Here is a 19,495-nt window from a genome sequence, read left to right as displayed (position 1 = left end):
ACCTACCATGTGCCCATTAACTCTGCCGGGCCCTGACAATACAGTGGTAACTACCCCTGCTTTCCTAGAATTTACATCCAAGTAGGAAGACAGACATTAAACAAGTTACAGAAAGCATAGCAAACATTATGCAAGGAGAATGGAGTTCTCAGGTCATATGGTAGAGCCCAGCAAATGGATTTGTTTGGCTGAAACATAAGACAAATACTAGAGCACAGTAAGGCAATGGATGTTGGAGTGTCAAGGGCTTTGGATACTGGGACAGAATTCGGGCTTCCCTGATAGTTCAGTTGGTAAAGAATCCACCTGCAATGCAGGAGACCCCAGTTTGAGTCCTGGGTCAGGAAGATCTGCTGGAGAAGGGATGGGCTACCCACTCCTGTATTCTTGGGCTTCTTTTGTGGCTCAGCTGGTAAAGAATCCACCTGCAATGTGAGAAACCTGGGTTCGATCCGTGGGTTGGGAAGAGCCCCTGGAGAAGGAAACAGCTATCCACTCCAGTATTCTGGCCTGGAGAATTCCATGGACTGTCTAGTCCATGGGGTCACAGAGAGTCGGACACGACTGAACAATTTTCACTTTCACTCACTTTGGCAGTCTGGGAGTGTCTCCTGAAGACTTTGGGGACAAGGAGTTGTACAAATGGAATATGATATGGCAGCACTGTATACAATGACCAGGAATTGAGTCTGGTGTTCTTCTAAACTTAATCTCCCCAAATATAATTCATCATTGAAATATCTCTTCTCATCACCAAAATGAGAGCTGGGCAATTAACTTGCTATTTTCTCTCCTGAAAAACAGATTAATAACACCTTCCTCTCCCAACTCCAAGGGGATATTTTCAAGGCAAATGAGATAAAAGGACTAGAGGGTTCTTTGGAAGAAAGGTATAATGTAAATATCATTATCATCATCATTATCCTCATTAACTCCTATCACAAGAAGTCTGGAGCCCATCAAAATGTCATCTTCTATTTGACACATCAATCACCTACTCCAGAAATAACTCAGAATTTTCATCATTGATGCCTGTAAGCTGGCCTGACGGCTTCTGTGGTGAATTTACAGGTTTCCTTGGTCCCCGACACGGCTGCTCCAAAGATATATCTGCTTTAGGAAACTTCTGGCAAATCGGAATGGTCCTCATCTCCCTTCCCTCTCCAAATACTCATTTCTAACTCAGTGAAAGCTGAACCACTTAGAGCACAAGATAAGGGGGGTTATCAGGCTTTTGGGAGAACGTGTAAGTGCCAAGTATGTTAGTCACTATAAATAAATAAAAGATTCAAACCAGTTTGCCCCTTAACTACTTGGTAAAATATAGCTTGGGCTGGCTGTGGCATGAATGCCTACAAGCAGCAATGGGTCCCTAGGTCTTGGGAAGCTCTCTCTATTTATAAATAGAAAGTTTAGTCATTTGGCTATGAATACAAAGAAAGAGTTTGGGTGAATTAACACAGACTTCTGAAGGTGGTTTGCTTTTCCTGTGCTTAAACTTTTTTTTAATAATTTTTTTTAAGTTTGTGCCCACAGACAAGGAAGCCTATTGACTAGACAGGGCTTTGGGCCAGAACTCAGAGGACAACTGCTCAAAATTAAGCAAAGAAACCATGTGCTATGTGTTGAAATTTCCCACTCTCCCATCAAGGTACAAGAGTGCATATTTCAAACTCTGCATATTTCACACCACTGCAGGAAAAGTTCAGGAACCAAACAAGTTCTGATTCCAAGCAACAGTTGAGCTGTGTAAAAATGTTAGCTCTTCTACCTCTGGAAAGAGCTTTGGAATAAACAGAGTCATGGCCATGGATACAACAGAGGCTTAAAATTCCAGGACAGGATATGAACAAAGTCATCTATTTTGTTTACATGGGACTCAGATGAGCATATAAGATTCCCCTGGAGTTAATGTTAGGACAGCAATATGGGGCTTGCTTTCTTTCTAGGCTTAATAATAATTAAGGGAGACAGATGGAACATTATTACCATGGCAAGGGATGACAGAGGATGAGATGGTTGGATGGCATCACTGACTCAATGAACATGAGTTTGAGCACATGTTGAGCACATCTCCAGGAGATGGTGAAGGACAGGGAAGCCTGGCGTGCTGCAGTCCATGGGATTGCAAGGAGTTAGACATGACTTAGTGACTGAGCAACAAACAGCAACAAAGGTGGTAACAAGGAATCTTCTGATAGGAAATAGAATTCACCCCCATTTGTATCAGATGAAGAGATTTTTAACAAAAGTCTGTTTCAAAGATGTGAATGTTTAACATACAAACAAGGGAGAGTGGGTGAGATGCCCAGAAACTAGCTGTGAGCAGCAACCCTAAACCCAGCAGGACGAGGACAGGAAATCATGCCGCTGGATCCGGAAGAGAGAATGAAGGGCCACAGCTCAGTCAGAGACCAGGTTTCTCCTTTCTCACTTTCTGACCTGCTGGTGCTCCCCATCGACTAGACACAATGTCAGGATGGCTGGTGGGGGTCCAAGGTGATACCACTTTGCAGGGGCCAGCACACAACTGGCAGAGAAGGGTAGAGAAAGGATCCGGGGAGAGTAGAAGATGATCAGCACAATGACACGATGAAAATGAGCTCTCGGCCCTTCAGAGAGTAGTCATCACCATCTCGGTCTCTCAAGGTTGGCATTTAAATCCTATTTCTTAGCAAATTCCTTAGGCACATGCTAGTTCTGTGGTTCTCTCTCTTGGTATCAGAAAATGGTTGGAGCAGAATCAACAGTAGAACAAGAGTCTGCACAGCCTGAGGGTGAGAGAATGGCACATTCCAGACCCATGAGTCCTGGACCTCTTTAGTAAACACTATGTTAGTTCTAAAATTAGTGCAGTCGCTTGGGCACCTGGTGTCCAGAAACAGCTAGTTGCCTTTTTACTGTGTGCCCATGACCCGCTGGTGACATAAAGTTGCTTAGAATTCCAAAGAACCTATTTTCTGCATTTTCCCCTTTTGTTTCTACATATAGTCAGCCTTGCTAGGCACGAGCTGTTTTGATTTTACATGGTTATGTTGCTCGTGGGGATACTATTCAGTCTAAACTAATAGTAGTGAGTTCCACATTCTTGGGGGGTGTTCAAGTAGAAACTAAAGGACCACATCCAACAGCTGTTGCAGGGACTGCTCTATCCAGTTAAATCTGATATAAGTAGCATCCAACATCCTTCACCACCCTGGAAGTCTATGATTAGGTATTTGTACTGTTCTGATCCTCAGTGACTTTCCTTTTGCCTCTAACCCTCACATCCCCAGTCTCACTATCTGTGAACACTGTCCTCATCTATTAAATAATAGTAATAAGGGTTTCACTTCCAGTATGACAGCATTAGAATATAGATGGCTGGCTCCCTTCCAAAACTGGAAAAAAAAAAGTTTTAAAAGAAATATTTTAAGTCTCTGGAAATGATCATAAGTGTATACATCAAATGACTTTTAGTTGAGAAAATCTATGAAACTTTGTAAGATCAAGGAGACTCTGTAGTATTTGAACCTGCACCCCTCCTTCTCCCCTCCCAGCTCAGTGGGATAGTCCTCCACTCCAGACTGGGAGCCAAGAACACAGGGCCCTCTGGACCTGCAGCACCCAGAAAGGTGAAAGGTTAACATTGCTCATCTTGCCCTCAACTACCTGTTGTTGACACTGATTTACTAGACAAGTGTGACCAGAAGATGGGGGCGCCTCTCTTTCTCCTAGCCCCACTCATGAGACAGAGGCTCTACCCTGAGCCTTGCACCAGGGAGAATACTGGGGCCCTAAACACCCTTGCTTCTGCTTCCAGAGTGGGGTGCCAGCTAGGAGAGGCAAGTCAAAAAGACTCTAGGCTACTGTCCCCCTCTACCTGGCACATAGCAACCAAAGCAAAGAGGTCACTCAGACAGGAGCATACCATTATCTCCACTCCAGCTGCAGAACATTGCCTCAGAGACTTTGCCCAGGAAAAGAAGCACGCTGTAGAACAGAGTTCCAAATTCTCATCAAAAAACTGACTTCTTTTGCATCAGAGCATGAAGAAGTTGTCTAAAGATGTGTTCAAAAACAGTGGAGGTTGTAGTGAAAAGCGGTTGGTAGATTCCTTGGAGGTGTCGGCTAAACTGTAGGCATCCAGATTGGAAAGGAAGAAGGAAAACTCTCTCTACTCAGAGAGATTAACATGATGGCGTGACTTTATACACAGAAAATCCTAAGGGACCCACTGAAAAATGGTTAGAACTAATACATGAGTTCATCAAGGTGTTAGGATACAAGATCAATATTTTAAAAGTCAATTGCATTTATACACATGTGATAAACAATCCAAAAATAAAACAAAGAAAAATAATTACATTTATAACAGCATCCAAAAATAAAACAAAGAAAAATAATTACATTTATAATAATACATTACTAAGGAACACATGTATGCTTGTGGCGGATTCATTTCGATATATGCAGAACCAATACAATATTGTAAAATTTAAAAATAAAATTTAAAAAAAATAAATCAAAGAAGAGCTAAGTAAATGGAAAAACCTCTCATGTTTATTTGTTAGACTACTTAATATTGTTAAGGGCTTCCTTGGTGGCTCAAGTGGTAAAGAATAGGCCTGCAGTGTAGGAGACCAGAGTTTGATTCCTGGGTTGGGAAGATCCCCTAGAGAAAGGAATGACAACCCACTCCAGTATTCTTGCCTGGAGAATTCCATGGACAAAGGAGCTTGGGGGCTACAGTCCATGGGGTCGCAGAGTTGGACACGACTGAACAACTTTCACTCACTCACAATATTGTTAAGATGTCAATCCCTTATCTACAGATTCAATGAAATATCTATCAGAATCCTAACTGACTTCTTTGTAGAAATTGGCAAGCTGATTCTAAAATTCATATGGAATTTCAGGGAACCCCAAACAACTGAAGAAAACAATACTGAAAAATAAAAATAAATTTGTGGGACTCAGACCTCCTTCAAAGTTCAAAACTAAGAGTAATCAAAACAACGTGGTACTAGAATAAAGACAGAGACAAAGATCAGTGGGATAGAACTGAGAGCCAAGAAGTAAACCCATGTGTCTACGGTCAACTTTTTCAACAAGAAGGTCGAAACTATTCAGTTGGGGGATAGATTTCTCAACAAATACTCCTGAAACAACTATATATCCACACACAAAAGAATAAAGTTAGACCTTTCCCTTATACTATATATAAAAATTAATTCAAAATGGCTCAAACACCTAAGTATAAGAACAAAAATATATAACTTTTGGAAGAAAACATGGGAGTAAATCTTCATGACGTTGGCTTTGACAATGGGTTCTTTGACATGACACCAAAAACACAAGCAACAGGAGAAAAAAATAGACTTATCAAAATTGAAAACTTGCACTTCAAAGGACACTATCAAGAAATTAAAAGTCAGCTAATCAAATGAGAGACAATAGATCATCTATCTGATGAGGTACTTTATCTAGACTATCTAAAGAACTCTTATTATTCAATGATAAAAAATACAAATAACCCAATTTTAAAATAAGCAAAGGATCTAAAAAGACATATCTCCAGAGAAGATATACAAATGGATGATAAACACATTTAAAAAAAAAATGTTTGACATCATTTGTCGTCAGGGATGTGCAAATCCAACCACAGTGAGATACCACTTCACACCCATTAGAATGGCAAGAAGCAAGAAGTCATATAATCACAAGTATTAACAAGGATGTGGAGAATCAGAACCTTCATATATTGCTGATGGGAATACAAAGCGCAGCCACTTTGGAAAATAATCTGGCAGTTCTTCAGGGCTTAAACATTGAACTGCCATTTGAACCAGTAATTCCACTCCTAGGAATATATGCCTAAGAGAAATGAAAGTATGTGTCCATACAAAAACTTGTACATGAATGTTTATAGCAGAGTTATTCAAAGTTACCAAAGGGTAGCAGCAACCCAAATGTATATCAATTGACAAATGGATAAAGAAAATGTGTCATCTCCATGCAACAGAGTATTATTCAACCACAAAAAAGAGTGGAGCACAGATACATGCTGCAACATGAATGAACCTTGAAAACATGCTAAGTGAAAGAAGTCAGTCACAAAAGACCGTGTAGTATGAGTTCATATATATGAAGTTCCAGAATAGCAAATCTTCAGACACAGGAAGTAGATTAGTGGTTGCTGAGGGCTGGGAAGATGGGGAAGGCAGGGAGGGAGAAGAAGAGGGACTGATACTAAAAGACAGGAGGTTTCTTTTTGACATAATGAAAATGTTCTAAAATCATTTGTGGTGATGGCTGTGTATATCTGTGAAAATGCTTAAAACCACTGAATTCTACAATTTAAATGGCTGCATTGCTTGTATATGAATTAAATCTCAATAAAGCTGTTCTTTTAATGATGGTAATAATACTGTCATCTTTGTATCTCAAAGGGTGGTTGGGATTATTGAATGAGAGAATTTACATAAAAGTACTTGGTATCCTATGCAGTGCTGTACAAATGTGGCCTATTATATTCCTGAATGGGATTAATCAGCTTTTCACTAGCACCTGTCAGTACAAAACTCATAAGCTGCCATTCCTGAAACTACCTTCACCCCCAATTAGATTTCCTTTTCTTTTGTGGTTAAAATTCATTGACAGAGCCCAATGCTTGAAAGAGTACCACATAATGATTGCTTATGAAATGCTTCTTACCATCACAGCCTTTTTAAAAGAGGAAATAATGTTTCTTTTATATGTTTTCACAAAACTCAACTCACGTGTGTGCAATTACCACACATAGCAAGGTCCTCGTTAGTCAGCCCAGGAGTCCACATAGGTTGTATAATAGTTTGGCTAACTGGCGAGCCTTCCTCTCCTCACAAGTTCCCAAACCCCCCACATTAAATTATTACATTTTGGCCACCATTGTGCTCTTTGAGCTGGAATAAACAGCAGTCTGAATAAGCAAAAGGATATGAGATGAAATTTGCTCAAAGTGGCAAGTTTGAAAGTAATACTGAAAGAAGCCAGTTCTTGGCCAGGTGAGTTTACGCGCATTGCACCAACACGGCATTTTTATATGAGAAAAAGAGGGAGAGATCGAGTTCCCCTTTCTGGTGGCATTTGCTTTGCTTCGCCTGGCCTATCCCATCTTGCTGTCTTCATACTCATTCCTTTTTTAAATCCACTGTACAGCCTTGGACCCCAGCCCATCCTATTTGTCTAGCAAGCAGCTGAGGCCCTCATGATATCTTTTTAAAACTGCCTTATGATCCAGCAACCCCACTGCTGGGCATACACACTGAGGAAACCAGAAGGGAAAGAGACACGTGTACCCCAATGTTCATCGCAGCACTGTTTATAATAGCCAAGACATGGAAGCAACCTAGATGTCCATCAGCAGATGAATGGATAAGAAAGCTGTGGTACATATACACAATGGAGTATTACTCAGCCATTAAAAAGAATGCATTTGAATCAGTTCTAATGAGGTGGATGAAACTGGAGCCTATTATACAGAGTGAAGTAAGCCAGAAGGAAAAACATAAATACAGTATACTAACGCATATATATGGAATTTAGAAAGATGGTAACAATAACCCAGTGTACGAGACAGCAAAAGAGACACTGATGTATAGAACAGTCTTATGGACTCTGTGGGAGAGGGAGAGGGTGGGAAGATTTGGGAGAATGGCAATGAAACATGTAAAATATCATGTAGGAAACGAGTTGCCAGTCCAGGTTCGATGCATGATGCTGGATGCTTGGGGCTGGTGCACTGGGACGGCCCAGAGGGATGGTATGGGGAGGGAGGAGGGAGGAGGGTTCGGGATGGGGAACACATGTATACCTGTGGCGGATTCATTTTGATATTTGGCAAAACTAATACAATTATGTAAAATTTAAAAATAAAATAAAAAAATAAAAATAAAAATAAAAAGTTAGCACTTAATCAAAGTATAAAAGAGAAAGCATGAAAACTAAATTTATTTTTCTGCCTTTATATAGTTTTTCTATGCATAAACATATACATGCAGATTGGCAGAGTTGGTCTGACGGAGTTTTTTTGTGTATTTTGTATTTGTGTTCATGATATGTATACATGTTTACTTGTAAGAGAAATCAATAATCGGTTTCATTTATCTAATTAATATTTAGGTATTTGTCATTATGTAAACTCATAACTATGTCCCTCCTCCATACTTATTCAATTTTAGGTGACTCATTTAAATTTTGATTAATACAAATCAATGAATAAAAACTGCTTACATATTAAAAAAAAAAAAAAAAACTTTTAACTAGTGTTTAATGAGAATGGCTTCTCTTTTTTTCTAAAGTTGTATGTACCTGGCACAGTGCCAGGAAGCATTATGTGCTTCTTCCCCTAAACTTTCCCTAAACAAGTACCTGAAGAGGCAGGTGACAAAACTGAAGCCCAGAGTGAATCAATCACTGGGCCAGTGGGTGTGGCTCTGGGACTCACACCATCAGCTCAGTCCTAGCTCTTCAACAGTATTCTTCGCTGATGAATGAAAACAGGTGCCCTATTAACATTTCAAAGTGATCACAGATTAGGCATTTTCAGAACGTAGAAAGTGTTCTTACCTCTGCCTTTCCGTATTAAAGTAGACCCCTGTGTGTGTGTTATCCTCTTTCCCAGAGGCATCCCCTGGCTGAGTCTCAAAAACAGAGGACATCCCTGTTTGTGGACAGCAGTTTTTGCAGGAAAATTGTGGAGCCACAGCGCCCTCAAGTGGTCGTTTGAATTTTCTCATGAGGCCTTTAGGCGGTTGTTTAGTCACTAAGTCGTGTTGGATTCTTTGCAACCCCATGAACTGCAGCAAGTCAGGCTGAGAATGTGGGGCTTCTGAACTGTCTGGCCTCCGTGATACCCGTGACCCCTGGGAAGGTGAGCCTTTTTAGGACCTGGCCGTGGACCTGGCCTGGGCAGATTCGGTGGCCTGGACTCTCCCACCTTGCCTGAAACCAGAAATGGAATCAAAAGTCCCTGCAGAGGTGTTTTAGATCCTTACACACTGGAATCTGGGAGGGTCTGAGGCATCCCGACCAGGAAACTAACTCTGCTCCCACCCCAACCTCCAACCATCCTTTAACCCACGACTGTGTCTGCATTTCCACATTTCCTGACATGGAGCACCAGCTCTTCCGCTAATGATCTGTTCGTTTGCTGAAAAATAAAATCATCAACTCTGGGGTAGAGGTAGAGGTGGCAACACTTTACTTCTTATTAATTATTCACATCTGCATGTGAAATATGTGCATCCAACACCTACCTGGTAACAGGTGTTTTAAGAGAAAGGAAAGAACCTTAAGATAATGAGATCCAGTAGTAGCTGGGGATGACAAGAAATTGAGAATAGCAGGAGAATCAGAGAGAGAAGAGACAAGGAGAGGAGGAGAAGGGGATAGGATGGCAGCAGAGAACATGGAAGGGAGGGCAGGAAGGAAGTTGGTCCAGACGCATGTGCAGTCTGACTCAGCCCTCATTGCCTCAGCCTTCAAAAGTGTGGAAAGCCCACAAGGTCGTTTTTGCTCAATGTAACAGATGTTTCAATGGCTGTACTCCCATTATTGCTAGAGATAGAAAGAAGATAGCTATCTAGATAGATAGAGAGATACTAGATAGAAAATAGATATACAGACAGATGGGTACTAGATAGGTAGATTTACTATAAGAAATTGTCTCATACAATCATGGAGGCTGATAAGTCCATGATCTGCAGTTGACAAGCTAGAGGCTCAGGGAAGCCAATGGTACCATTCCAGTCTGTCCAAGAGCGTCAGAACCAGGAGAACTGATGATGTCCAAGTCTGGAGGCAGGAGAAGACCAATGTCCCAGCTCAGAGACAACAGGCAGAGGGAGAGAATTCTTTCCTACTTGGGCTTTTACTCTGTGCAGGCCCTCAGCAGCCTGGATGAGGCCCATCCACCTTGGGGAGGGCGAACCACTAACTCTTCCACCAATTCTAATCGGAACCTCATCCAGAAATCCTCCCACGGACACACCCAGAAATGATGTTCAACCAACACTGATTCAAATGGGGACCTCATCCAGAAATCCTCCCACGGACACACCCAGAAATGATGTTCAACCAACTATCTGGGCACCCTGTGGCCCAGTCAAGTTGGCACCTGAAACCAACCATGTCTCCTGGCCACAGCTGTGCTCAGTCAGCACTCTGCTTTTCGGTTGTTTGTGCCCAGGTTATTCTTACCTTAGTAGACACTGAAGCCTGAAACAGCCTTTCTCAACCTCATACACCCAGCATCCAATACAGTCAGTCCTCAGGATGTTCGAAAATATAAAAATAGACAAGCTCACAGATTTGGGTCCAATATAACGAAAATATAACATTTGTCTGATTACGCAGCTGTGTCTTCTAAGAGGACAGTGATCACTGAGGCAGGCGCCGTGAAGGTCATCACATTTCCAGGACTTAGTATGGTGATTAACACATAGTATGAGCGTGCTCAATTGTTCGGTTGTGTCCAACTTTTGTGACCCCATGGACTGTAGCCCACCAGTTTTCTGTCCATGGGATTTCCCAGGCAAGAGTACTAGAGCGGGTTGCCATTTCTTCCTCCAGGGGATCTTCCCAACCCAGGAATCAAACCTGCATCTCCTGCATTGACAGATAGATTCTTTACCACTAAACCACCTGGGAAGCCCCTTGACACACAGTGGGAGCTCAGTAAATGTGCAGGAATGGATCCATCAGGCAGTGAAAGAATAGAGCCAGCCAGCCATCTCCCGAGCTGCAGGACTGACCTTGCTTTTCAGCTGGAGCTGACCAAACACCACTCTTAACCTCTGGTCAGAATCTGGAACAAGTCTTTACAAACTGGTATCTTTGACATTCTCTTCAGAGCTGAGAAGCCTTTGCTTGTAAAATTCCAGCCTTGCTTGTTATCACTGTGTTATCATCATGGTTACCAAGAAACTCTCAAAATCCTATTGGACCCCTTTGGAAGTAAAGCGAGGAAGTCTCTACAATTACTGCTGTCTGTGAGGAGCCCATGACAGCACCTTGGGCATTTTCAGTGGAGTATGAAAACTCTGATTAAATGGAGACTGTCACAGCCAGCAAGCCTGCTGAGCTGGTGGGAGATTTGCTCTAATGCTCTGAGACAGGCTTCCAAAACAATTTGGAGAAGGGTGAAAAGCCCCAGTCCAGGTTCATCTTAAGTGCTAGAAGTCTCTGCTATTCAGGAAATGAGAGGAAGGGAAATCTACTTTTTTGGCTTTACTGGTGAAAAGCAGGGATGGTGGTCCCAGAAGAGAGTCACACCAGCTCACCAGTCCCCAACTCCTCTGGCAGGAGGCCCGGTTCAGGGAAAATCAACCCTCCATGAGTCACGTCCTTTGCCAACTTACAGAGGGTACAGGGTAGCGGTGGAGATGTGGGCTGTCGAATCGGAACTGCTTCCAGATTCTAGCTTGGGCCATTACAGTTGTTTTCAGTCACTCAGTCGTGTCCCACTCTTTGTGACCCCACTGACTGCAGCACGCCAGTCTTCCCTGTCCTTCACTGTCTCCGGGAGCTTGCTCAAACTCACGTCCATTGACTTGGTGATGCTCGCCAACCACTTCGTCCTTTGTTGCCCACTTCTCCTCCCGCCCTAAATGTTTCCCAGCATCAGGGTCTTTTCCAATACGTCAGCTCTTCACATCAGATGGCCAAAATTTTGGAGCTTCAGCATTAGTCCTTCTAATGAATATTCAGGGTTGATTTCCTTTAGGATTGACTGGTTTGATCTCCTTGAACTCCAAGGGACTCTCAAGAGTCTTCACCAACACCACAGTGGCAGAGCCAAAAGGTATCTTAGAAAGGATTTAGCCATCCATGATTCTCTCACTGGCCTCAAGCTGTTCCAAATGATGATCATAATCATCAGATCAGATCAGATCGGTCGCTCAGTCGTGTCCGACTCTTTGCGACCCCATGAATCGCAGCACACCAGGCCTCCCTGTCCATCACCAACTCCCGGAGTTCACTTAGACTCACGTCCATCGAGTCAGTGATGCCATCCAGCCATTTCATCCTCTGTCGTCCCCTTCTCCTCCTGCCCCCAATCCCTCCCAGCATCAGAGTCTTTTCCAATGAGTCAACTCTTCACATGAGGTGGACAAAGTACTGGAGTTTCAGCTTTAGCATCATTCCTTCCAAAGAAATCCCAGGGCTGATCTCCTTCAGAATGGACTGGTTGGATCTCCTTGCAGTCCAAGGGACTCTCAAGAGTCTTCTCCAACACCACAGTTCAAAAGCATCAATTCTTTGGCCCTCAGCCTTCTTCACAGTCCAACTCTCACATCCTGGCAAAGTAATGTCTCTGCTTTTGAATATGCTATCTAGGTTGGTCATAACTTTCCTTCCAAGGAGTAAGCGTCTTTTAATTTCATGGCTGCAGTTACCATCTGCAGTGATTTTGGAGCCCCCCAAAATAAAGTCTGACACTGTTTCCACTCTTTCCCCATCTATTTCTCATGAAGTGATGGGACCGGATGCCATGATCTTCGTTTTCTGAATGTTGAGCTTTAGGCCAACTTTTTCACTCTCCACTTTCACCTTCATAATCATCATTGTAGAAAAAAAAGAACAGTGGAAATATTCTTGTCTTATGGAAAATATTAATAGAGCCTTATTTGAAATTTTTTGTTGTTGTTGTTATTCACAAGCTAAGTGAACCCAGTATACTTTTGGTGCAAGCACAACTTTAACCAGAACAGTCTCCCCAACAGCCAAACCAGATCACCACCCTCAGCACCTACAATATGTAAATTCTGGAGTCAACACTGGCAAATCGCTTGTCTTCTGTAAGCCTGTTTCCTCCTCTGTGAAAACAATGAAAAGTAATATAGTTATTGAGTATTTCCTGTTTTCCAGGCACTGAGCTAGATGTTTTTATGTGAATTATCTCATTTAACCCTTTTAACAACCATCCTTATCCCTCTGAGCCTCAGTTTCTGAAGCTGGAAGATAGAGATAATAAAGCCTGTCTCTTGGAGTAGACGCAGAGGAGATGATGTGTGTAGAATATGTGGCACTGATACAACTCAATAAATGAAGGTCATGATGGTTACAATGATGCTAGAGAGGGGGAAGGGGAGGGGAAGAGGAGGATAAAATCATGGCTTCTGATGGGCAGAGGCGCCTAGCTTCTACTTCAGCCCTTCCTCAAGTAAGCATTTCAACTGCTTTCTCTCCCGAGTACCAGCCCTGAAATGTGTCCCCAGTTGTTTACATGTTTCATTCGTGTAAGCTGAATCCACGCAGAGCTGAAAGAGAGACATCTAGAACCAAGTTGAAGCTGACACAGGTGATGTTTCCCAAAGGCCAGAGCAGCTATGATCCAGAGCACAGCTCATTCCTGGGGAAACACGACCTGGCTTTGCTCACACTGTAACCCTGGTCCTTTGCCTGGCATATGGAAGGAGCTCAATAAATATTGACTTGAATATTGATTGAATGAATACTAAGACTGATAGATTTGAACTCTCCAAACTAGAAACAGTTCTGGCAACAAAGACCAAAATTTGGGCACGCTAAGGGAAAGGCAAGGGTTATCTGTGCTCTGCCAATTTCTTCATTGGCTGCCCCTCTGAAAATCAAAGGACCTCAAAGTCTCTTTACAGAATGCCCCTCTTTGGGCATCCCTGGGCTACTTTCCAAATTTTAGGAGACAGGAAGTTGGAGGATTTTGGAAGGCTGACACTGGGTCTCCTGAAGAGCTGAACTGAAAAATATTGCTAAAGAAACAACACTAAATAAAATTGCCTTCCTTCACTATTCACTCATTCAGCAAAACTGCACTGAGGCTCACTACATGCCAAGCTTCCTTGGTGGCTCAGACAGTAAAGAATTTGCCTGCAATACAAGAGGCCCCGATTCACTCCCTGGGCCAAGACGATCTACCATGGACAGAGGAGCCTACCAGGCCACGGTCCATAGCATCACAAAGAGTCAGACACAACTGAAGCAACTTACACACACACACACACACACATACACACACCAAGCACTCAACTTAGTGTGGGTGTTATAGAGATTATAGATGTCAACACAGTCTGTGCCTTCAATAAACTTATGTACTGCCCCACACCCTTCTCATGATCTCAGCCCCTGTTTGCCCCCAGATCCCACCTCAGAGAGCAGACTGTGGGGAGCACAGCCACCCTGCTTATGAGAGACTTGAGGAAGGAAGCAGAGAATCAGCAAAACTCTGTCCAAGAGAAGAACGGCGTTGCCAGAACTGTTCAGTCCATAAGCCAGCCTTGCCTTTCGCACCTCCATTCCCCTCCTTCTCATCTGCTCAGAGTGGCAGGGCTCCCATCACTGCACCATAATGCACTGCAGTCTTTCTAGCTGGGACACCCTGCACACACTGTGGCTAGGAAGTGGATACTCAAATCAGATTGCTAGGTTTTTCTCGTTGCAGCCCAGACAGAGGTGCTCACACTGCCCACTGACATTTGAAGGGGATGGTCATCTCTCCCAGAGCCTCCCTGACCTTGACCAGGTTGGAAGTGGGGAGTGCCCTGGCTAGCTTGACAGGAGGAAGACTGGAAGGTACCAGCCCTGGGCCTGGGGGCTAGGGAAGGAGACATAGAATGGGTAGGAGGAGAAGCAGAATACATAGGACACTGTTAGAGAACTGGGTCAGAAAGCTTTTTATCAGGAAGCCTGTGTGGTGGTGATGGTGACCACGAGCACTGTGATATCAGGAAGAACAAGATGTCCAGAGAAAGTGACCGTGCTGCCTGCACATCAGGAGAGCCAGCACAGAGGAAGGACACACTGAACCATTTAAACAAAACACTGACTTTCCTCTGGAGGAACTGCTGACCCACTTATCGTTGATTTCATAGTTGTGGAAACCAACATGTACATTAAAAAGAAAGTGTCACTTAATCTGTAAAATAACTTTGGGCAGGTTATTTTATGGTTCTCTGACTTTGAGAGAGAAAATCAGTTATAGTCGGGTTTGATATGGTTGGCCATTCAGAGCAGTGGTTAAAGGCATACTTTATCACTTTCCCCCTCTCTGGCCATGCCACGTGGCTTGTGGGATCCCAGTTCCATGACCAGAGATCAAACTCATGCCCCCTACATTAGAAGCACAGAGTCTTAACTACTGGACTGCCAGGCAAGTCCCTTAAGGTGTAGCTTTCTAAGTTTCATTCCGTTTAGCCATTTTTCTAGTTGCTCAACCTTGGGCACGTTAACATCCATCACACTATATCTTTGTTTCTTCACCTGTAACATGGGGGTAAAAATTGTAACTCTCATAGGGTTTTGGAAGGATTAAATTTTTTAAATAAATGAAACCATATTTCACAATACTTGGCATGTAGTAAACATTCACAATATTAATTATATTTTTATGAAGTGGATCTCATATTCTTAGCATTCAGTTCAGTTCAGTCGATCAGTCGTGTCCAACTCTTTGCAACCCCATGAACCACAGCACTCCAGGCCTCCCTGTCCATCACCAACTCCCAGAGTTCACCCAAACCCATGTCCATTGAGTCAGGGATGCCATCCAACCATCTCATCCTCTGTAGTCCCCTTCTCCTCCTGCTCCCAATCCCTCCCAGAATCAGGGTCTTTTCCAATGAGTCAACTCTTTGCATCAGGTGGCCAAAGTATTGGAGTTTCAGCTTCAACATCAGTCCTTCCAATGAACACCCAGGACTGATCTCCTTTAGGATGGACTGGTTGGATCTCCTTGCAGTCCAGGGAACTCTCAAGAGTCTTCTCCAACACCATAGTTCAAAAGCATCAATTCTTCGGCGCTCAGCTTTATTTATAGTCCAACTCTCACATCCATACATGACTGCCGGGGTCCAGCCCCGGCTGATCCAGGGTATTCGAAGTGAGGACGGCATCGGCGACCTATTTATTTAAATATTTTATCAAAGATATAAAGAGTAATAGGATGAGGATAGCTCAGTAGAAAAATTCAGTGGAGAAAAGAGGCTGAGTGACTTGGTTTACGCGAGAGACCAATAAAACTTCAAGACAAGAAGTTTGCACCACTTACGTAGGCCACAGGCGTCCTTCCGTTCTCCTGAAGAAGAGGAGACACTGAGGCCTCCCCAGTCGGATCTTAGAAGCCCAGGCATAATTAGTAAGCATGGTGGATTCCGCGCTCCAGATGGAGACTCACCCAGAGTGAAAGAGAGAGAGACATGGGGAGACCAGTATTTCTAGAAACTGATCCCAATTCTTTATTTTCCATGGTCTACTTTTATACACTGAGATGTTATGCAAAAGTCACGCGGGGTCAGCAGTCCTGACTTTTATCAAAGTCAGGTGCTTCATACAAATGTATACAGAGGTCTTAGGGGTATTACATCATCTTCTGGCCAGGGGGCCTGCTAACAATTTATGACCCTCTCCTTGTGACAGCGGTCAGTCAACCAGGACACTTATTTCTCCAGGGGTGATTATTCTTAAAACAGACGCCACCCAAATAAAGTTACATTCCTATAGGGTGAGGGTGTAGTGGGTTTTAGTTAAGGAAAGAATTTACTTAGCCTAAGGTCTAACGTGATTAATATCAAAGGTTAATACTTATTTCTTCTATATACTCATTAACGTGTGTAAGGGCAGGGGATGTGGAGACTTAGCAACAAACATTGGCTCAACCAATGAAAAACCCTTCACCAATACAATTTCTAATCAGCCCATTATACTTATACTAATAGTTTTCTAACTTTTCTAAGGAACCCGTTTTTAGAAGGTTTAAAGCATCTCGTGCCTCTCACGGTTGGGAGGCTATGAGCGATCACATGTGGCCGGACAAGCCTGTCAGGCAGGCCAGAGAACCTTCAGAGGAGTTTGTAGGTTAAAACACTCTTGTCACACCCATGAGTTTTTATTAACTGGAGCTCTAAGTCAACTCCTTCTCCAAAAGAGGTGGTGGGGGACAGCCCCCCGTAAAGTCAGAGGTGTAGGTGACAGCACAAAGTAGTAAAGTAGGCAGGCTCTGGTCATGGGGGTAGATGCTCGAGGAGTTCCAGGGGGACTCCTGAGGCTCGATCCCGCCTTTGCGTATGTCGAGCCTCCTTCCTCATGATCTTTGTCACGGGCGGAGTACCTCACTCTGGCCCCCAACACATGACCACTAGAAAAACCATAGCCTTGACTAGATGGACCTTTGTTGGCGAAGTAATGTCTCTGCTTTTTAATATGCTGTCTAGGTTGGTCATAACTTTCCTTCCAAGGAGTAAGCGTCTTTTAATTTCATGGCTGCAATCACCATCTGCAAAGCCCAGAAAAATAAAGTCAGCCACTGTTTCCACTCTTTCCCCATCTATTTGCCATGAAGTGATGGGACCGGATGCCATGACCTTAGTTTTCTGAATGTTGAGCTTTAAGCCAACTTTTTCACTCTTCTCTTTCACTTTCATCAAGAGGATCTTTAGTTCTTCTTCACTTTCTGCCATAAGGGTGGTGTCATCTGCATATCTGAGGTTATTGATATTTCTCCCAGCAATCTTGATTCCAGCTTATGCTTCCTCCAGCCCAGCGTTTCTCATGATGTACTCTGCATAGAAGTTAAATAAGCAGGGTGACAATATTCACCCTTGATGTACTCCTTTTCCTATTTGGAACCAGTCTGTTGTTCCATGTCCAGTTCTAACTGTTGCTTCCTGACCTGTACACAGGTTTCTCAAGAGGCAGGTCAGGTGGTCTGGTATTCCCATCTCTTTCAGAATTTTCCACAGTTTACTGTGATCCACACAGTCAAAGGCTTTGGCATAGTCAATAAAGCAGAAATAGATGTTTTTCTGGAACTCTCTTGCTTTTTCAATGATCCATTGGATGTTGGCAATTTGATCTCTGGTTCCTCTGCCTTTTCTAAAACCAGCTTGAACATCAGGAAGTTCATGGTTCACATATTGCTGAAGCCTGGCTTGGAGAATTTTGAGCATTACTTTACTAGCATGTGAGATGAGTGCAATTGTGTGGTACTTTGAACCTTCTTTGGCATTGCCTTTCTTTGGGATTGGAATGAAAGCTGACCTTTTCCAGTCCCGTGGCCACTGCTGAGTTTTCCAAATTTGCTGACATATTGAGTGCAGCACTTTCACAGCATCATCTTTCAGGATTTGAAAGAGCTCAACTGGAATTTCATCACCTTCACTAGCTTTGTTCCTAGTGATGCTTCCTAAGGCCCACTTCACTTCACATTCCAGGATGTCTGGCTCTAGATGAGGGTGAGTGATCATATCATCATGGTTATCCAGGTCTGAAGATCTTTTTTGTACAGTTCTTCTGTGTATTCTTGCCACCTCTTCTTGACATCTTCTGCTTCTGTTAGGTCCCTACCATTTCTGTCCTTTATTGAGCCCATCTTTGCATTAAATGTTCCCTTGGTATCTCTAATTTTCTTGAAGAGATCTCTGGTCTTTCCCATCCTGGTTTTTTCCTCTATTTCTTTGCATTGATCACTGAGGAAGGCTTTCTTATCTCTCCTTGCTATTCTTTGGAACTCTGCATTCAAATGGGTATATCTTTCCTTTTCTCCTTTGCCTTTTGCTTCTCTTCTTTTCACAGCTATTTGTAAGGACTTTCAGACAGCACTTTGCTCTTTTGCATTTCTTTTTCTTGAGGATGATCTTGATCCCTGTCTCCTGTACAATGTCACGAACCTCTGTCCATAGTTCATCAGGCACTCTGTCTATCAGATCTAGTCCCTTAAATCTATTTCTTACTTTCACTGTATAGTCATAAGGGATTTGATTTAGGTCAGACATTAGCGGGTATGCAATTCCCTAAGACTCCATGGTCGAAAAACATGCTTCTGCCCATGGTTTCTGTTCTATGTGTTGTAAGACCGTGAGCCCACAGTTGCAAAACTAAGATCAATTGCAGATCTAGTGAAAAGAAACTATGGCTATAAATGTCTTAAAAATATACTCTATCATTCAACTTTGTAGGTCTTATTTTTAACCTCTTAAAACGATGTCTATCTTTTAAATATCAAATTCTTAAGATATGTTGAAGAAAAAGCATACATTCCTTTTCCTCTCCACTGAAATAGCTATGTTCATTTTTTAGTGAAACAGTTGTAGCTGATGTAAACATGTAGCAAGGAAGATATTTTGCAAATATTTCTTATTTTTATTAAATATTGCTTATCCCAAAGACAAATGCTTTATGTTTTCAACATTACTTTTAGAGTGATATATATTTATGACATAATATGCCACTTTTGAAACTCTTTTATATTTAAGTTTCTAAAAAGTGGTATTTACATAAATTTTCCTCAAGCCAAAAAAAAAATAGATGCATCAAGCTTTTTTTAACTTTTCATTTTGAACTAGTTTTAAACTTGAAGAAAAGTTGCCAAAAGGGCACAAAATTTTTTTTATATCCCTTACCCCACTCCCCTAATGTTCACATCTTACATGAACACAATATAATTATCAAGAATAGAAAATTAACTTTGGTACAATCTTATTAACTAAACTACAGACCT

Source organism: Bos grunniens, chromosome 3, assembly GCF_055505025.1.
Source record: "Bos grunniens cultivar Pamir isolate PY7600 chromosome 3, Bosgru_T2T1.0, whole genome shotgun sequence".
NCBI classification, from domain to species: domain Eukaryota; kingdom Metazoa; phylum Chordata; class Mammalia; order Artiodactyla; family Bovidae; genus Bos; species Bos grunniens.
The sequence above is the reverse complement of the archived record's forward strand: the minus strand, read 5'-3'. Positions refer to the sequence as shown.